The sequence below is a fragment of the Elgaria multicarinata genome, chromosome 3 (genome assembly GCF_023053635.1).
Source record: "Elgaria multicarinata webbii isolate HBS135686 ecotype San Diego chromosome 3, rElgMul1.1.pri, whole genome shotgun sequence".
NCBI classification, from domain to species: domain Eukaryota; kingdom Metazoa; phylum Chordata; class Lepidosauria; order Squamata; family Anguidae; genus Elgaria; species Elgaria multicarinata.
The window spans coordinates 173176947-173198340 of NC_086173.1; the positions used below are offsets into that span (position 1 = coordinate 173176947).

Here is a 21394-nt window from a genome sequence, read left to right on the forward strand (position 1 = left end):
GCAGTTTATTAATCAGGGGATAATCAGAAATCATAGGCTGGAAGTACATAAGAACATAAGAAGAGCCTTGCTGGATCAGACCAAGGGTCCATCTAGTCCAGCATTCTGTTCACACAGTGACAAACCAGCTGTCCGTGAGGGACATGCAAGCAGGACACAGGTGCAACAGCATTCTCCCACCCATGTTCCCTAACTACTAGTGTATACAGGCATACTGCCTCTGATACTGTAGGAGCATGATATTCAGAGTCTACTACCGACCACCCAATCAAGGAGAAGACGAGGATGAAACTTTTGAGAAGTAAATTGCCAGTGTTTCAAGGAAGTCTGATGTAGTAGTGATGGGGGACTTCAATTACCCCAGCATCTGTTGGGAGACAATTTTTGCCAAAAGTGCCCCTTCCAAGAAAAGCCTGACATGTGTGGGTGAGAATTTTCTCCTACAAAAAGTGGAGGAAGAAACTAGAGGATCGGCAATCCTTGACTTAATACTGACCAATAAGGATGACTTAGTGGATAAAGTGGCAGTTACGGGAACTCTGGGGGGAAGTGACCACGTCATACTTGAATTCTTGATTATAAAGGAAGCAAAAGCGGAGTGTAGCCATACACGTACTCTGGATTTTAGGAAAGCTGATTTTAAAGACGTTTAGTTCTTGGGAGGAGAGCAATGACAAATCTTGATAAAATAGTTAAGAGCAGAGACATCACACTGACAACAAAGGTCCGCATAGTTAAAGCAATGGTATTCCCCGTAGTAACCTATGGCTGCGAGAGCTGGACCATAAGGAAAGCTGAGCGAAGGAAGAGAGATGCTTTCGAACTGTGGTGTTGGAGGAAAATTCTGAGAGCGCCTTGGACTGCAAGAAGATCAAACCAGTCCATACTCGAGGAAATAAAGCCAGACTGCTCACTTGAGGGAATGGTATTAAAGGCAAAACTGAAGTACTTTGGCCACATAATGAGAAGACAGGATCCCCTGGAGAAGAGGCTGATGCTAGGGAAAGTGGAAGGCAAAAGGAAGAGGGGCCGACCAAGGGCAAGATGGATGGATGATATTCTGGAGGTGACAGACTTGACCTTGGGGAAGCTAGGGGTGGCGATAGCCAACAGAAAGCTCTGGCGTGGGCTGGTCCATGAAGTCACGAAGAGTCGGAAGCGAATGAACGAATAAACAACAACATGATCAGTAAGGTCCCATGGCAAGTGAGCGTAATGAGAAAAGGAGTGCAGGATGGGTGGGAGTATTTAAAAAAGGAAATTTTAAGGGCACAATTACAAACAATTCCAACAAGGAGAAAAGATAGAAGACAACAGAGGAAACCAATGTGGCTTCACAAAAAGCTTAGAGATGACCTGAAAACAAAAAAGGATACATATAGGAAGTGGAAGGAAGGCCAGGCTACAAAAGAAGAGTACAGACAGGTGGCGCAGAAGTGCCGAAATGGCGTCAGGAAGGCTAAAGCTCAGAATGAGCTGAGATTAGTCAGGGATGCTAAACGCAATAAAAAGCCTTTCTTCAGATACGTGAGTAGTAAAAGACAGAGGAAAGAAATGGTGGTTCAACTGCTTAATGAGGATGGCAAATTGATAGCAGATGACAAAGAAAAGGCTGAAGTGTTCAATTCCTTCTTTGACTCAGTCTTCTCCAAAAAGTGGTCTATGACCCCACTGGCGAAAGTGAAGTACAAACTGAAGGGGCAGGATTGCAGTTTGAGATTGATAAACAAATGGTCAAAGAACCCCTAATTTCCTTGAATGAGTTTAAATCTCCAGGGCCCGATGAACTGCATCCTAGAGTAATGAAGGAGCTAGCAGAAGAACTCTCAGAACCGTTGTCTATTATCTTTGCAAAATCATGGAAGACGGGTGAGGTGCCGGACGACTGGAGGAGGGCTAACGTTGTCCCTATCTTCAAAAAGGGCAAAAAGGAGGAACCTGGGAACTACAGACCAGTCAGTCTGACCTCAAAGCCTGGGAAAATTTTGGAACAGATTATAAAGAAGTCATTATATACTTTAAGGTGGACTCGATGGCCTTATAGGCCCCTTCCAACTCTACTATTCTGATTTCTTTAACAAAGATCGCAACCGTGCCTTCTTTAGAAAAGCACGAACTGTGTCTACTTGTCAAGGAAAGTATGGACCACTTCAGTAATTGATGTCCTGAAGCTCAACTAGCACGTTACCGAAGAAAGGCATAGGTCCAGAGAAAGGGAAGGAGGCCTCAGTCCTCCTTGAAACATCTTGTCCACGTTCCCAGATGGCATGAGCTGAGGACTAACCCTAACCAAAGGGAGGTGGTGTCCTGGCCCCATCCATTCCTAACCCTGTTAAACCCGTCATAGCAAAGTTGGGGTGAATGCGATCAATTCTACTTGCAAAATGGAAACCAAACCTACCACAGGGGCCTTCTTAGAATTTCACACTCTGTTCCGCTGGACTTTCACGAGGGAGATCTTTGTCACACCAAATAGCTCTGGCTTTGTGCGCATACACTGACGGCAGGTAAAACCATAAAGTTCCTCACCTGCCACAGCAGAGGTCTCTACATGGGCTTGGTCCTGCTTACGCAGCGTTTCCTGCTCAAGTGTTCCGTAGCCTCCAGTTCCGCAGAATGCCGAGGAACTGACACAAGTCTACGATTCGGTCAAAGGTCTTTGGGAGCCATCGTATCGGTAGCTTTGCCCTTCCAGACAGAGCCCCCGGCCTCAGAAGGAGCACATAATAAACAACAGGAACCCCCTGGGATTCATCTGCCTCTAGGGGCGAACTCCTTCTTCCATGCTGGTAGAGGTAACCTAAAGGTCCAACCTGATCAGGTTATGACCCTTCCTTGACAAAGAGCCATCAAATCCTCCTCTAGAAGTTTTTCCTGATGTCCAGCTGATGTCTGGCTTCCTTTAACTTGAGCCCATTATTCCGTGTCCTGCACTCTAGGAGGATCAAGAAGAGATCATGGCCCTCCTCTGTGTGACAACCTTTGAAGTATTTGAAGAGTGCTATCATGTCTCCCCTCCATCTTCTCTTCTCCAGGCTAAACATGCCCAGTTCTTTCAGTCTCCTTCATAGGGCTTTGTTTCCAGACCCCTGGGGTGGACTTCACAGGGACTGGGGAGAAAGCCTCACACATCGAATCAAGGGGGGGGGGCATAGCTCATTGAGACAGAGAACACGCTTTGCAGGCAGAAGGTCCCAGGTTCGAGTCCCGGCGGCTTCTCCAGGTAGGGCAAGGAAAGAATCCTGCTTCAAGACCTGGAGACTCACTGCTGCCAGCCAGTGTGGACAGTGCTGGGCTGGATAGGCCAGACTCAGTGAACTATACTGTGTTCCTAAGAGGCCTTCAGACTAATTTCAAACTAGTGAAAATGCCAGGAACCTGAGGGCCAAGTGTCACCTTCTAAATTGTGACCGAGATGGGAAGTGAAAACTGAGCTTATTTGGAGGCGCATTTTGGACTTCAGGAAGGCTAATTTTAAAGACTACAGAGAAATGTTGGGTGGTGTCCCATAGCTAGAAATCCTGAGGGGAGAAAATCTCAAGAGGGAAAGGAGATCCTGAGAAGTAAAATACTGAAGGCAGAATCAGAAACCATTTCCATGGGAAGGAAACACAGAGGGACATTTCAAGAAACCTGGGCGGCTGCACAGAAAGCAGGTGGTGGGACTACATGGCCAGTTGTGTGACCTCAAACTCTAGGTTTCCAGGATCTCTCAGCCCAGGGAAAGAGGAAGCCTTACCCAGAAAGGCCAGATTCCTGCGGTTCTCCTCCATGACATCCCTGTGCAGAGCCCTCTGGCCTGGATCCAGAAGAGCCCACTCCTCCTCCGTGAAACACACAGCCACCTCCTCCAAGGTCACCGGAGCCTGGAAGAGGAAGAGGTTCTCTGAGCAGGTAACGCAAGACAGACAGTAATGGGGAGGTGGTCGGAGGTCCTCCTGAAGGATCCAGGGCTCCATGAATGACATTCAAAGCCTTCTTGGAAGCCACCAGAGATAGATGGTACTTCCACACTCAGGGGACTGAGGCACCCAGGCCTCCCGTACCTGCTCCGCTAGCCCAGAAGATCTTTCCAGACCACCACAAAGAGGAGAAGGCCGAGAAGGACCTCCCAGAGTCTTCCCACTCTCTCTGAGTGTTGCTCCATCTCCTAAGAGGAAGACAAAGAAAGTGGGGAGATACTTTATATTTCATGAGCATTGTGCCTTTTAATTCCTAGTGTGAAATCCGTCTGTTTCCACCTGGCATTTCTTCATAATTCAAGGTATCTAAAGACTTGATCTATAGAAACAAAACTCCTTTTTTCACACGTTAGGGAGACATTCCTCCTCCCCACACGGATCGAAAAGCAGCCCACGGATGTCAGGCATAGTGGGCAGAAGGGGACCATGTTGAAAGACGCCTCGTTGGTCCTTACCTGGAGAGGTGGCTGCTCCATCCGCCTCCTGCAGCATCTCCCCAAACGTCGGCTTCTCTTCTACGCCCCACACCTCCATTCCCTCAGCGGCATTCGTGGCCTCTTGGGGTAGCATCTCCTGCTCCTGGGAGAGGAGGAAGGAAACCAGGTAAGGAATACATTAGTGTTATGTCATTTCAGAGGGAAGGAATCAGGTACAGGCCAAGGACAGGTTTTCGCAGGGAGGTTCCTTTGCATTCACACCTACATTTATTCTGCCTTTCAAGACCTGAAACTCAGTCATAGCCGGGCGTTTGGCAGGTGGGGCCGTCAGGATCTCTGGATTGGGGCTATTAAATTAGCCCCAAGTTCTACATCTGGGGCCAAGTTCTACATCTAGGAAATAGAAACCAGATGCACTGTTACAAGACAGGAGATACTTGGCTCAGCAATACTACAAACGAGAAGGATCTGGGAATTGTTGTAGATCGCAAGCTGAATAGGAGCCAACAGTGCGATATAGCTGCAAGAAAGGCAAATGCTATTTTGGGCAGCATTAATAGAAGTATAGCTTCCAAATCACGTGAAGTACTGGTTCCTCTCTATTCGGCCCTGGTTAGGCCTCATCTAGAGTATTGCATCCAGTTCTGGGCACCACAATTCAAGAAGGACGCAGACAAGTTGGAGCGTGTTCAGAAGAGAGCAACCAGGATGATCAGGGGTCTGGAAACAAAGCCCTATGAAGAGAGACTGAAAGAACTGGGCATGTTTAGCCTGGAGAAGAGAAGATTGAGGGGAGACATGATAGAACTCTTCATATACTTGAAAGCCAGAGGAGGGCCCGGATCTCTTCTCAATCCTCCCAGAGTGCAGGGCACGGAATAATGGGCCCAAGTTAAAGGAAGCCAGATTCCAGCTGGACATCAGGAAAAACTTCCTGACTGTTAGAGCAGTACGACAATGGAATCAGTTGCCTGGTGAGGTTGTGGCCTCTCCCACACTAGAGGCCTTCAAGAGGCACCTGGACAACCATCTGTCTGGGATGCTTCAGGGTGGATTCCTGCATTGAGCAGGGGGTTGGACTCGATGGCCTTGTAGGCCCTTTCTGACTCTGCTATTCTATGATTCTAAGGCTTTGAAAAATACCAGTACAGGGCATCGTAACCATGCCCCCAACCCAACAAAATGAACCAGGAGGAAGCAGAGAAGCTCACAGATGTGCCCTCTGTGCTGGAAGGATTGTACCACTGGTGGAGGAAGACCCCCCCCACCTCCTTGTGGCTACTAGGAGGAGGGCTTTCTCTGTTGCGGCACCTCGGCTGTGGAATGAGCTCCCCAGAGGTCCACCTGACGCCTACGCTGTACTCCTTCCGTCGCCAGTTGAAGACCTTTTTATTTTCTCAGTATTTTAACACCTAAAATTTAAACTTTCCTGTTTTAATTCTGTGTTTTAATCCCGTATCAATTTCTGCTGTGTGGTTTTATCCTGGTTGTATTTGGGTTTTTAGCTTGTTGGATGTTTTATGATGTTCTTAATGGTTTTAACTTTTGTGAACTGCCCTTGCTCGGCTTCGTCCATTTTCTTCCGCTGCCCCTTACGCCTGGAACGCTCTTCCAGAACATTTGCGAACTACAAGTTCAATCGCAGCTTTTAAAGCTCAGCTAAAAACTTTTCTTTTTCCTAAAGCTTTTAAAACTTGATTTTGTTCTGCCTTTTATACTGTTAGTTTTACTCTACCCTGTGCCTGTTTGGTGCATTCTCTTCCCCTTCTTATTGTTTTATTATGATTTTATTAGAATGTAAGCCTATGTGGCAGGGTTTTGCTAATTTATTGTTTTACTCTGTACAGCACCATGTACATTGATGGCGCTATATAAATAAATAATAATAATAATAATAATTCCCAGCCCCCTTCAACTGCCCTGAAGAGCCACACATTCAGACCCACTGCCTTGTGGGCTCTTCCTTCTGCAAGGGATGGAGAAAGCAGCGGGGATCAGCCCCCTCTCAGCCCCTTGGAGACCCCAGGATGAAATCCCCGCTCGCCTGCTGCTGCTCTCCGTCCTCCGCCTGGCTCAGGAGGGAGCCTCCCGCCGGGGCCACCGCCTGGGCGCTGCTCTCCGCTCCGCACTCCCTGACCCAGTTCTCCATCTCCGGGGGCAGGACGGCCAAGAACTGCTCCGGGAGCACCAGGTCCTGCGTCTGAGCTTCCGTGCTCCTTTCCGGCTCCAGCCACTGGCGGTGGAGGCGGCTGCAAGCCTCGCGGGGGCCCTCTGCCTACTGGTAGCCAAAGGCCAGGAAACGCCGCCGGCGCTGCTCCTCCCATTGGGCGCTACTGCCGCTAGAGCTCTCCTGCTCGACCCTTCCCCGGACCACCCCAGGGAAGAAGCCTCGTCCTTCCACCTTCACGCTCGGCTCCATCCCAGCCCCCCGGAGGGTCCCAGGGTCGCCCAGGAGGGAGGGGGGGTCTTTGGGGAAGGGTCCCCGGGCAGAGAGCGCCTCTTCCTAGAGAGGCTCCTGCAGAGGGAGGGGCGGGCTGAGCAACCTCACTTCCTGCCCCTCCCCTCCTTCTCTGTCCCTCCCCCCTTCCCTCCCACTAGGATTTTCCCACGCCAGCAAGGAACCCCCCCCCCTTCCTCCTCCTGCCAGGTGAGTGCAGAGCAAAGGGGAGATCGGGGGAGGGAGAAAGAGTGGGGTCGCCACCCCGAAGCCATACTCCCCCCCCCATTCCGAAGGAAGGCGAATTGTGGGCACAGCCCCCCCCCCTCCGGTGCAAGGTTACCCGGAATCCTCCACCACCACCACCCCGGGTACAGAGAGCAGGATCGGTGCAGGGGCTGCAAAGGAGGAAGGAATCTGGGGAGGGGTCTCTGTGGGGGGGGGGGAGCAAGAGAGAGGGGAAGGCAGTGGGACCGTTTGGGGCAGGGGTCTCAAAGGGGGGGTGCTGGGGAGGGGAGGGGGAGGCTGGAGCAATGCTGGGGACGCAGGTGCAGGGTTGGGCCTCATCCTTCTCGGTCCTGGGGGAGGCTCAGGGGGAGCAGCAGCCCCCCCCCCTTCATTTCATTCCACTTCTTATATTTCTGGTCCCCTCCTAGCCGGAGCTCTCTGGGCTGCTCACAGACGTTAAAAGCCAGTTGAATTTCAAGATGTCTTTTCATAACCTGCTACTTTTTAAAATAATGTATCCGTTTTAACCGTTTTAATCAATGGTGCGTATTTTATGGTGTTTTGCATTTGCGTTGTACCCTGCCTCGATCTAGAGGGAGAGGTGGGTACCAAATTATGATTATTGTTGTTGTTGTTATTAAAACCACATTGCACAGGAGACGTACAAGCAAGAAAAGGGCTTGCATAGAATCATAGAATAGCAGAGTTGGAAGGGACCTACAAGGCCATCCAGTCCAACCCCCTGCTCAATGCAGGAATCCACCCGAAAGCATCCCTGACTGGTGGTTGTTCAGCTGCCTCTTGAAGGCCTCTAGTGTGGGAGAGCCCACAACCTCCCTAGGTCACTGGTTCCATAAAACCACAGTTGTCCAGGCCTGTCTTCTGCCCCACTTTGGGGTTCGTAGCCGCAGCCTGCTTGAGAAGTAGCCCAGAAAAGTTTCAGCCAGAGATCCAGGTTCAAACCCTGCTTGGCTGCAGCAGCGCTGGAGATGCTCCGTCCAAAGACCCGCTTGGGACCCAGGTGCAGTGTTAGACCTCATCCTTCTCGGTCCTAGGGGAGGCTCAGGGGATGGAGCTCCCCATCCCCCCAATTTCATTTCTTATGTTTCTGGTCCCCTCCTAGCTGGACCTCTCTGGGCTGCTCACAAATAATAAAGCCCATTAGACACAGAACGTACAAAGGAGAAAAGAGCTCCCATGAACTCCTCAAGGCCTGTCTCCCGCCCCACAGTGGGCTTTGGGGTTTGGGTTCAGAAGTAGCCCAGAAAAGTTTCAGCCGGATATCCAGGTACAAGCCCCTGCCTGGCTCTGGAACGAGCCCACTGGGCGACGTTGGGTCTGTCAGAGACTCACAACCTGGCCTCCCTTGCAGGGTTCTTGTGAAAATAAAAGTGGAGAGAATGAAGGTTTTTGTATGCTGCTTTGGGCACCTTGCAGGGGGCGAAAAAAGAAGAGAGGAATATAACTGCAGTAAATCAACCAGCCTTTCCTGCTTCTAAAATGTCGGCGTTGGTGTGAGCTTTTTATTTATTTATTTATTTATTTATTTATTGCATTTCAATACCGCCCAATACCCAAAGATCCCTGGGTGGTTCACAAAAAATTAAAACCATTCAAAGTATAAAACAACAGCATAAAACCATAATATAAAATGCAATATAAAAGCACAACCAGGATTATAGTTTAATTTGTTTTTAGCTGTGTATATTTACTGTTTTTATGCTGTATGCTTTTATCTGTACGCCGCCCTGAGGTCTTATTGCTATAGGGCGGGATATAAATGTTTTAAATAAATAAATAATAACTAAATACAATTTTAAAATGCAAATTTAAAACAGCAAAGTTAAAATTAAAATTATTAATCTAAAGTGCATTTTACCGATAGACATTTTCCGCTCAGTTTCCCAAACTGTGAGCAGAGTCACCATGGTTCATCCTTGACAGCATCATGTTTCTGATGCGACAGCAGTTGTCTAAGGTAGTTCTATTCCGACAATAATTACAAATTTTCTAGCTGCGTTTACATTTAAAAGCTTTAAAATTAAATGATAATTTTATGAGCAAATGAAACCATACATAACATATGTTCCTAAAGCAGCCCTCCACAACCTGGTGCCCTCAAGGTATCTTCGACTACAATGCCAGCATTCCTGATGCTGCCTGGTGCAGATGGGAGCTGAAGTCCAAGATATCTGGAGGTCGTGGGTTTCAGCAGGCTGTCAGAAGACAATATAGTGACTTTAGATCTCTAAAAACTGCCCAAAACAATACTCGAAATTTTATATCTGAACTGTGGGTTTTGCCCTCTTCTTTTGCCAGGTTCGGGTGTGAAGGGCTTGTGACCTTTGCAGGATGTGACCTCCTCCCTGTCGGAAGGCTGGAATTGGGGCCCTTCGCGTCCTCTGGGAGGCTGAGATGGAACTGAGAGTGAAGATGGAAGAGCCGGACTGTGCTAGTCCTGAGGCAGGAAAAGGCCCCCGCACCACCCAGGATGGGAGCAAGGGGAAGCTCTGGGGGGAAACCGGGCTGGAGAGCCAGAGCGGGAGCAGCTCCCAATGGGAAGAGCAGCGCCGGCGTTTCCGGGACTTTGACTACCAGGAGGCCGAGGGCCCCCGAGTGGTTTGCAGCCAACTCCACCGCCTTTGCTCCCGGTGGCTGAAGCCAGAATGGCGGACCAAGAAGCAGATCTTGGACCTGGTGGTCCTGGAGCAGTTCCTGGCTGTCCTTCCCCCGGAGATGGAGAGCTGGGTCCGGGAGTGTAATCCGGAGACCAGTTGCCAGGCGGTGGCCCTGGCAGAAGGCTTCCTCCTGAGCCAGGCAGAGGACAGAGAGCAGCAGCAGGTGAGAGAGAATTTCATCTTCACATTCCATCGTGTTATACTTTGCTCTTGCTTACATTGAACCGCATCTGCCATTGGGACGCCTACTCTCCAAGTTTGGAGGGATCCTTTTGGAGCTCCTCACAATCCTTTTTTGTTTCAACCACCTTAAATAAGTTGCTGTCCTCGGCAAACTTGGCCACTTCACTGAGAATGCAAAATAAATACATAAAGCCACCCTAGGAAACCCTGTCCTTGGCCTGTACCTGGCTCCTTCCTTCTAAAATGACATCACATGAATTCCTTACCTGGTTTCCTTCCTCCTCTCCCAGGACCAGGAGAAGCTACCCCAAGATGCCACAGATGTTGCTGAGGGAATGGAGGTGTGGGGCATAGAAGAGAAGCCGACGTTCGGGGAGATGCTGCAGGAGGCGAACGGAGGTGCCACATCTCTGGGTATGGATCAATGGGGCATCTTTCAACATGGTCTCCTTCTGCCCCCTCTGCCTGACATCCGTGGGCTGCTTTTAAGTCCATGTGGGAAGGAGGAATGTCTCTGTAACGTGTGAAAAAGGGAGTTTTGTTTTCTAGATGGAGTCTCTATATGCATTTCATTATAACCAAAGGCCTTGTAGAGACAGATGTTTTTTTAAAATAGGAATTCAAATGCAAAACGTTCTACTGGTTGTGGATGGGATTGCACTCACCCTGAAAGAGCAGGTTCGTAGCTTGGGGGTTCTTTTAGATCCATCATTGTCACATGAGGCTCAGGTGACCTCAGTGGCATGGAGTGCCTTCTACAAACTCCGGTTGGTGGCCCAGCTACGCCCCTATCTAGACAGGGATAACCTGGCTTCAGTTGTCCATGCTCTGGTAACCTCCAAGTTAGATTACTGCTATGCACTCTACGTAGGGCTGCCTTTGAAGACAGTTCAGAAGCTGCAGCTCGTGCAAAACGCAGCGGCCAGATTGATTTCGGGAACCAGAAGGTTCAACCATATAACACCTGCTCTGGTCCGCTTGCACTGGCTGCCTATATGTTTCCGAGCCCAATTCAAGGTGCTGGTTTTGACCTATAAAACCTTACACGGCTTGGGACCACAATACCTGATGGAACGCCTCTCCCAACGTGAATATACCCGGTCACTACGTTCAACATCTAAGGTCCTCCTCCGGATGCCTACTCCGAGAGAGGCTCGGAGTGTGGCAACGAGGGACAGGGCCTTTTCGGTGGTGGCTCCCAGACTGTGGAATGAACTCCTTGACAAGGCTCGCCTGGCACCAACGCTGCTTTCTTTTCGGCGCCAGGTTAAGACTTTCCTCTTTGCCCAGGCATATGGCAGCACATCTTAATCAGCCACATGTTTAGGGTTTATGTGTGTATGTTCTGTGTTTTAGAATTTTAAATTTTGTATACTAGTTTTTATCTCAATTTTATAATTTCTGTAAACTGCCCAGAGAACCCTGGCTATGGGAGCGGTATATAAGTGTTGGATCCTGGAATGGATCCTGGTTATGTTTCCAGGGATTTACTAATTGCTGAGGAGCTGGAGGAATCAGAAGACTCAGCAGAAAACTTAAAGGTCAACGTTGCACCTGGACATTGATGTCATGATTGAATAATTGGTGACTTGATTGTTTCAATTAAGGGATTGCAAGCAGTTGCGCAATTGTACAGTTAGCCTATAAAAGGATTGTATTCCCATGTACATGTATCAGAGATCATTGTATCACTGTATCACTCCATGTATCAGAGCTGTTTTGACTGACCGTATGTAAGTATTTGTATTTGTGATTGCCATAACTAAATTATATTTTATATGCCAGTAAAGGTTTGTTTAAACCTACTGAAAGTCTCTGTCTTAATCTGTGTCTGTGCTGACTGTGCTGGAAACCGCTGCAAAAACTCTGTTATAAGATTATTGGCCAGAAGCCCAGTCTGGCAATAACTAAAATAAGGTTGTGAATATTAGAGCAACATATCCCAATAGGTTATGGGCCCAGCCCCTAAAACAACCAGCAAGCAGAGTGGTTACAGCAAGAACAGTAGGACTAAAAGATTAAGCCGTGGTTGATTAAATTCCTGAGCGTCTTTGTTGAAAGTCGGAGGAACAGGCAGCCGAAAAGCTATTTCGGATAGCTGGTGTCTGAAAAATCACACGGAGAGAACTGGCAAGAGTGGTTTTGAATTTAAGGGGGCACTGAGGAAGCTGAAATTGTATAGCTGGTCAGGCCCTAAAAGAAATTAAACCACTGAAGGGGTTGTATATCAGAAACAACCTGTTAAATTGAAAGTATGGCACTAAATGTTGGGAACACTGTCCCTATGGAATTACTTACAGACGAAAATTACATGTCATGGTCATTCAAGTTAGAAATGAGCCTGAGAAATCTTGATCTGTGGGAGGTTGTAACAGATGCCCCAGCAGAAGATTTGAATGCAGCAGATTTACAGGCATGGAGACGTCGCGCTGACCGGGCAAAAGCCCACATTGTTTTGTCCATGAGAAATGACCAACTGTCTTATATAAGTAGAGAAGACACAGTTGATGTTATCTGGGCTAAAATTAGAGCTGTATATATCAGAGATACCGCTGGAGCTAGAATAAGTTTAACCAGAAAGCTCTACCGCACACTGATGAAAGAGGGAGAAGATGTAAAAGCCCACTTGCAGAAATTAAGAGACTGTTTTGAAAGTCTAAATGCAGCAGGCTTACCTCTCAGTGACAAAATGAAAACGTATGTGGTTTTATCGAGCTTACCACCGTCCTGGGACGTGCTGGTGACAACTTTAGAAGCAATGAGGATCCAAGACATGACTTTAAATTTGATATCGGGCAGATTGATAGAAGAATGTCAAAAGAGGACTTTGAGAAAGTCAGCCCAAAGCAGTTCAGGCGACAAACCAGACGCGTTTGAAGAATGGTCTGGGTATGAAGGGGTTAAGGCTTTGGTGAAGAAGGAGGAAAATGAGTCAGCGTTTTCAACTTCGAGAAAGCCCAAACCTAAGAAACCTCTACGGTGCTTCAGGTGCCAGAAGTTGGGACATTTGCAAAAGGATTGTAGAGTTAAATTACAATCAGAGCCCAACAAAGAGGACAGAGGGAAAAATAAATCAGTGCAGCTAGTGACGGCAGAAGCAAGGAGTCAACTCTGCAAGCAAGCAGGAGGGAAGAGCTTTCAGTGGCTCATAGACTCTGGATCTTCTACAGTGATTTCGAATAGACCTGACTTCTTCCAGGACTTCAGGGACTCTTCTGAAAAATCTATCACGCTGGCTGATGGCAAAAAAGTTCAAGTGTCTGGCGAAGGCTCGTGCAGACTACCTTTTTTGAAAGAATGCTTTAATAATGCATTGTTTGTTCCCAGTTTAAGTTATTCTCTTCTAGGAGTATCAAGTTTAACAGAAAAAGGTTTCTGTGTGTCTTTTGAAAAAGACAAATGCTTTATTCGAAAGCATGGACTCCTAAGAGCAACTGCAAAGATGCAGAATGGATTGTATTTTATACAGAACAATCCAAATGAGGAAGAAACTCCAGAGGTGCAAGCAGGTTGTATGGAAACCTTTGAAAATGTTCCTAACCATGACAATTGCATCCATGTTTTACATAGGAGGCTTGGACATTCGAGTTTTAAAGTTCTGAACAAAACTCTGAATTTTTCAGAGGGTCTAAAAGTTCAGAAATGCAACAATTTTTTGGATTGTTTGGTTTGTAAAGTTGCCAAGTCGAAGCAGAGGAATATTCCACGTGTCAGAGACTGGCGGAGTCAACACGTATTGGGACTGGTGCACATGGATCTGACCGGCCCGTTTCCAGAGAGCTATGGAGGAGCCAGATATGCTTTAGTCATTCTGGATGATAAAACCCGGTTTTCGTGGGTATATTTGTTAAAGCACAAATCTGAATGTTTAGACACGGTGCAGGAATGGGTTAAATTCATAGAGAGAAAACTCCAGAAGCAAATACGTGAGATTTTGACGGATCGGGGAGGCGAATTCCAATCGACCCGTTTTAAGCAGTTTTGTAAAAAGACTGGCATAAGTCATAAATTATGCAGCCCGAGGACACCGCATCAGAACGGCAATGTTGAGAGGCGCATCGGCGTGCTGAAAGAAAAAATGGAGTGCTTGTTAAAGGACGCTGAAGCAGAGCCACAATTGTGGGGAGAAGCGTTTGTGGCAGCCAATTACCTTTGTAACAGGACTTGGACTAAGACCATAAATAACATTCCTTTCTTTTTGCTTTACAACAGGAAACCAAATCTAAAGCACTTGAGAACTTGGGGGAGTTTTGCTGTTGTAAATGTTCCAATCTCACAGAGGCGTAATTTATCACCAAAGGGAATTATTTTACGCTTTGTAGGTTATGATCACAACAACTGGAGGTTTTTGTGTGAAGGGGGAAGGATAGTGGTTTCTAGGTCAGCTAACTTTAGTGAAGCAAATTGGAAAAGAGTGCACGGCAACCCGGAAGTGCTGGTAGAACTAGAAAGCAGGCAGGAACCTGAATTGTTGGTTAACCCACAAAGTGCAGAGACTCAAGAGTTAAGGCACGAACAACAGCCGGAAGAAGCTCCAAGACGTAGTCAAAGAGTTAATAAAGGCGTACCACCAGAGCGGTACGGCTTTGAAGCTTGCTGTGTGAATTATGAGCCTAGTTCTTACTCTGAGGTAAAGAAGTTGAATTCTTTAGAGAGGCAGCAGAGGGAAAGTGCCGAGCAAAAGAAAAGAAGCAGTCTTAAGGAAGAGACGAGTTTGCCAGTAGGGCAAAAATCTCTAAGCTGCAGGAAGGTGTTTAGACGCAAGCAGTTAGAGAAGGGGTGAAGAAATTCAAGCCTCGGCTTGTTGCCAGAAAAGTTAAGGAGGCAGTTTGAAATTGAATGTTCTTCAAAAATGTTTAAATCTTTTGTTGTTGGAAAGAGTTTTTCCTAGGATTGAAAAAGGATCAAGCAGATGAAAGAAGTTTTTTGCTAAGCAATGTGATTGCAGGATTGCAAAGGGAAAAAGCCCCATGGAAATGAATGTGTGAAGCAACCTGCAAAAGAAACAGCTTTAGCAACTTCAGGCTTGTATCATTTGGTGGTGAGAAAATGTTATGTTCAGTGAACAGTTTGATTGTGTTTTGTTACTATTCTCAGCAGGTTTATGGTGACGTTTGAAAAGATAGGAAGCAAGTGAAGTTTTTCCTATGAGGCTAAGTATTGTGCAGGTTTTTTGGTAAGGTTACTTGGCTAATTCAGTAAATAAAGGACTTTAAGGTCCCGGTGGAGAAGCCAGTGACAGTTAAAGTTAAAGCACATAGCCACAATTTTTCAAAACATGAAAAACACAAAGAAAGTGGAAGTTTATTGTGAGTTTATTGTGAGTCTAAAGAAAACCTTGCTGACATGTTCACAAAGCCACTAGGTCCCACCAAACACAGGGAAGTTTGTGAAACTTTAGGTTTCAGGGAGGACAAATGTAAATAACTGTACAATGTGTTGTTAAATCCTGTGTAAACATAAGAAGGGGTGTTGGATCCTGGAATGGATCCTGGTTATGTTTCCAGGGATTTACTAATTGCTGAGGAGCTGGAGGAATCAGAAGACTCAGCAGAAAACTTAAAGGTCAACGTTGCACCTGGACATTGATGTCATGATTGAATAATTGGTGACTTGATTGTTTCAATTAAGGGATTGCAAGCAGTTGCGCAATTGTACAGTTAGCCTATAAAAGGATTGTATTCCCATGTACATGTATCAGAGATCATTGTATCACTCCATGTATCAGAGCTGTTTTGACTGACCGTATGTAAGTATTTGTATTTGTGATTGCCATAACTAAATTATATTTTATATGCCAGTAAAGGTTTCTTTAAACCTACTGAAAGTCTCTGTCTTAATCTGTATCTGTGCTGACTGTGCTGGAAACCGCTACAAAAACTCTGTTATAAGATTATTGGCCAGAAGCCCAGTCTGGCAATAACTAAAATAAGGTTGTGAATATTAGAGCAACATATCCCAATAATAAGTGCAATAAATAAATAAATAAATAAATAAATAAATAAATGAAGCTTAAAGTATCTCCCCACCTTCTTTCTTTATCTTCCTCTTAGGAGATGGAGTGACACTCAGAGAGAGCGGGAGGACTCTGGGAGGTCCTTCTCGGCCTTCTCCTCTTTGTGGTGGTCTGGAAAGATCTTCTGGGCTACCGGAACAGGTACGGGAGGCCTGGGTGCCTCAGTCCCCTGAGTGTGGAAGTACCATCTATCTCTGGTGGCTTCCAAGAAGGCTTTGAATGTCATTCATGGAGCCCTGGATCCTGCAGGAGGACCTCCAACCACCTCTCCATTACTGTCTGTCTTGCGTTACCTGCTCAGAGAACCTCTTCCTCTTCCAGGCTCCGGTGACCTTGGAGGAGGTGGCTGTGTGTTTCACGGAGGAGGAGTGGGCTCTTCTGGATCCAGGCCAGAGGGCTCTGCACAGGGACGTCATGGAGGAGAACCACAGGAATCTGGCCTTTCTGGGTAAGGCTCCCTCTTTCCCTAGGCTGAGAGATCCTGGAATCCTAGAGTGTGAGGTTGCCCAACTGGCCATGTAGTCCCACCACCTGCTTTCTGTGCAGCCGCCCAGGTTTCTTGAAATGTCCCTCTGTGTTTCCTTCCCATGGAAATGGTTTCTGATTGTGCCTTCAGTATTTCAGTTCTCAGGATCACCGTTCCTCTTGAGCGTTTCTCCCCTCAGAATTTCTAGCCATGGGACACCACCTCCCTAGCTCACTGGCTCCATTGTGGTACTGCTCTAACAGTCAAGAAGTTTTTCCTGATGTCCTGCTGGAATCTGGCTTCCTGTAACTTGAACCCGTTATTCTGTGTCCTGCACTCTGGGATGTAGAACCCAGGGTCATGCCATGAAGCTGATTGGTGGGAGATCCAGAACAAAGAAGGGGAAGGACTTCTTCAGACAGGACATAGTTAAATGATGGAACTCACTACCACAAGATATAGTGATGGCCACCCATTTGGGTGGCTTTCAAAGGGGGTTGGATCAATTCCTGGAGGCGAAGGCTATCCATGGCTACAAGCCCTGTTGGTTGTGTGCTTTCCCAGGTATTTGAGGCAGTAAGCCTGTGTGCACCAGTTGCTGGGGAACATGGGTAGGAGGGTGCTTTTGCACCCTGTCCTGCTTGTTCATCCCTGGCCGATGGCTGGTTGGCCACTGTGTGAACAGAGAGTTGGACTAGATGGACCCTTGGTCTGATCCAGCATCAGGGCTCTTCTGATGTCCTTATATTCTTATGTACTTCCAGCCTATGATTTCTGATTATCCCCCAATTAATAAACTCCCTTTTCAAAGGAAGATATAGGAGACAGTGGTGGCTTCTCAGTTCCAGGCGTTCTTAAAGGTGTTTTATTGTGGTTTTAATTTTTGTGAACCGCCCAGAGAGCTTCGGCTATTGGGCGGTATAAAAATGTAATTAATTAATTAATTAATTAATTAAAGGGTACTGACTCTTCAGGTCCTGGATCAGCCTGGTCAATATCACTGTTCAACCCAGAAGGTCTTTTGCATTTCTCGATGGCTTTTGATCTCATTGACCATGGTGTCCTTTGCTGGGTTGGGCTATTGTTATCTGTAACTGAACTATGTTTTCCAATATCTGTTTATTCCACTGTCTGATTTTTAGAATGACTTCTTGTTTTATTACAACTGTTACCTACCGCTGTGGCCCGTCTTGAAGACACGATGTCTTAATAGACAACTGATAAATACATGTATATAAATGGGCATCCATTAAAAACTCTTTACTCTCCTATTCATTACCAGAGACTATGTACCGTCTTTCTTCGATTTTAAGATGTACTTTTTCCCCATATAAACATCTCTAAAAACGGGGTACACCTTAGAATCACGGGTGCCTTTATTATTTCTTAGAATCAAAGTGATTTTTCTGTTGGTGGTACTGAAATTAGTGTGCGTCTTACAATAGATGGTGTCTTAGAATCGAAGAAATATGGTAATATATTTGCTGGATTTTCCTCTGTTAATCAAAACAAGAAATCACTGGTTTGTTTCCTGAATTGAGGATCATGTCTCTTTCCATTTATTTTTCAGCTGATGTGAGGAAGAGGAATTACAATAGGAAAGAGCAGAAAATGAAAACTGATGATGAAAAGACGTGGCAGAACAAATCCATTTCTTTTGAGGAGGCTAGCTTCCATGAAATTCCTGTGCGAGAAAAATATTTGGAAGGAAACGAAAGAATTATTCAGAATACTGAAAAAGCATGGAAGTGCCCTGTGTGTGGAAAGAGCTTCAGTCGTAGCTCTGACCTTAAACGTCATGAAAGAATACACACAGGGGAGAAACCCTACAAATGCTCAGAATGTGGAAAGAGCTTCAGTCAGAGCTCCAGCCTTAAACACCATCAGATGATTCACACCGGGGAGAAGCCCTATAAATGCTCCGAATGTGGAAAGAGCTTCAATCGGATTTCAAACCTTAAGCAACATCAATTAATCCACACAAATGAGAAGCCTTATAAATGCTCAGAGTGTGGAAAGAGCTTCAATGAGAGCTCCAGCTTTAAACGTCATGAAAGAATTCACACAGGGGAGAAGCGCTACGAATGCTCAGAGTGTGGAAAGGGCTTCAGTGACCACTCCAGCTTTAAACACCATCAGGTTATTCACACCGGGGAGAAGCCGTATAAATGCTCGGAGTGTGGAAAGAGCTTCAGTCAAAAGGGCAACCTTAAGTTGCATGAAGCAATTCACATTGGGGAGAAGCTGTATAAATGCTCAGAATGTGGAAGAAGTTTCTTTCACACCTTCCAGCTTAACATGCACCGCAAAATTCACACAGGACAGAATAAATGCTCCGAGTGCGGAAAGAGTTTTAGTCGGAGCTACGAACTTAAGTTGCATGAAAGAGTTCATACTGGGGAGAAGCCGTATAAATGCTCTGAGTGTGGAAAGAGTTTTAGTCGGAGCTACGAACTTAAGTTGCATGAAAGAGATCACACAGGGGAGAAGCCGTATAAATGCTCTGAGTGTGGAAAGAGCTTCAGTCGTAGCTCTGACCTTAAACGTCATCAAAGAGTTCACACAGGGGAAAAGCCCTTTAAATGCTTAGAGTGTGGAAAGAGCTTCAGTTGGAGATTTCAGTTTGAAGTGCATCAAACAATTCACTTGGGGGAGAAGCCCTATAAATGCTCAGAATGTGGAAAGAGCTTCAGTCTGACCTCCCACCTTAAAAAACATCAATTTATTCACACAGGAGAGAAACCTTTTAAATGTTCAGCCTGTGGAAAGAGCTTCAGTCAGAGCTGCCATCTAAAGGGGCATGAAAGAGTTCACACAGGGGAGAAGCCGTATAAATGCTCAAAGTGTGGAAATTGTTTTAGTCAGTGCACTTCGCTTAAGGCACATGAAAGAATACACACAGGCGAGAAGCCCTATAAATGCTCAGAGTGTGGGAAGTGTTTTAGTCAGAGCTCTTCGCTTAAGGCACATGAAAGGATACACACAGGTGAGAAGTCCTATAAATGCTCAGACTATAGATAGAGTTTCAGTTGGAGTTCCCTCCTTAATTCACATCAAAGAATTTACACAAAGGAGAAGCTCTATGAATGCTCAGAGTGTGAAAAGCCGTAAAACATTATATTAAGGAAATATTTTCTTGACTCTGCTTAGACACCTTGCATTTAGTATTGTATGCTAATGCTTTGTAGTAAAAAGCCAAACCCAAATTTTGTCTGAGAGAGTGTTTCTTAAGAAATAGAAGTGTGTGGCTGCGTTCGAGCAACAGATTAGTCAGTGGTGATCAACTCCGTGGTTGATTATCGGAGGCGGGGGAGTACTTTCCACACAACATGATTGTAGTCAACCATGGGGTGGGCTAAGGCCGGCATCAATAAGTCAAAGGCGTGTTTGATTGATACATCCCCTGCCCTCTCTCCCACCATCAGTCCTCCTGCTGGTATCCCACAAGCCATTGCGAGTTTTCTGGCTGGATTAGAGCGAAAATAACCAACTGTGTGCAATGAAACAGTCAACGGTGCCCAACACACAACACACTAACCAACAATTGTTCAAATAATCAACTCTGCTCAGTGTTAGTTATTTGCATTGGTTATTTCAGCCAAATAACCAACCGTGGTGTGAAAAAGTCCCAACGGATGACACAATGGCTACATTGGGATGACACTTCTGTCAATGGAGGGTTGACGAGTCAACTCACATGTCCCCACATGACATGTCTCCACACCCCCGTGGAGTGGTTGAGGCTCCCACGCAACCTGGCATTTGACTGATAGGTCGTTCGCCCCTTTCCCCATCCCCCCTGAGTCCTCCAGGGTCTATCCCAGGAGCCATTGGGAGTTGTGGTGGCTGCAGGAGAACAACCGGTGTGGTTTGGGCCACTCTTGCCTGGGAATCCTGTAGCTAGGCGAAAAAATCAATGCAACGGGTGGAAAACTCTGCTGCCTTGGTTCAGAAAACACAAAAAACCCTGAATGTGTAACAAGTCAACTCTGAAGCCGGTTGTTTCTCCGTTGGTTTTTTTTGCCAAAAACATCATCCGTAGGGTGGGAATTGCTTGACAGATGACACAAATAACAACTGATGACCATTCCACTGACAGTTGACTCCTTAAACCATTGTTGGTTTTCGTCCAAACACAGCCAATAACCCACCATTGCCTATTTAACCCACCCTTGATTATCATGTCGTCTGAACCCAGTCAGTATCACCCATATTAAGAGGGAAGAACTGAACTTTAAATTTTATCTGGTTTTAGGAGAAATCTGGCTATATGCACAGTAGACAGGTAAATCAGTAGTTGCCGATGTACTGGCAATATAGTTTGAGGGAATCTCTAAACCAAGGCATATGCCACAGATGGCGATCCTGAAGAAAGAATAACTCTCTAGACCATAATGCTCTTTTTTGAGAAAGAATACCCTCTCAACAAGAGAAATTGTGTTGTAAATGCTTGCAGTAAAAAAGGGGGAATTGGTCTTTGAAATGGCTGAGAACAACATAAATAGAATCATCTTTGATCATTAGAGAAGCACTCTTCCAATCATTTTGGGGGAAAGTCTAATCTATATTTTTGAAGTCACAGATGGTGAGTGGGGAGATTATGGATTACTGAGAGTTGTTTGCACCAATGCTACCAGTCCTTGGTCATTTGGACTGACGGGCTGTTAAAATCCGTCATCGGGCATACCAGTGACTCCACCACACATCGAATGGCTGACGGAGAAAGTCGGAGGGAGGGAGGCTGGTGCGAAATGTACGGTCGAAAAGTAGCATCTCTTGCCGTGATGACATCTCCAATGCGGTGGTCTCCTGGCCTGTAATGGGTTCCGTGGGTCAAGTCGTCCCATTCCGAAGTCAAAAGGCATTTGGCCTGGAGCATCCCATAGCTTGCCAACATCTTAGAAGCAAGACAGGCACATTTAGTTGTTGCAGTTTTATCCTGCCTTTTCCCCCCTCCAAGGGACCCAAGGCAGCATACATTTTTGTC

General features: G+C 46.3%; 2 pseudogenes; one reads left to right on the forward strand and one right to left on the reverse strand.

Annotated features, from left to right (window-relative positions):
* The window catches only part of LOC134395798 (zinc finger protein 208-like), a 215598-nt pseudogene extending 211710 nt beyond the window's left edge, over window positions 1-3888 (reverse strand).
* A 3108-nt stretch (window positions 3889-6996) lies between these two features.
* LOC134395799 (zinc finger protein 850-like) overlaps window positions 6997-21394 on the forward strand; it is a 229615-nt pseudogene continuing 215217 nt past the window's right edge.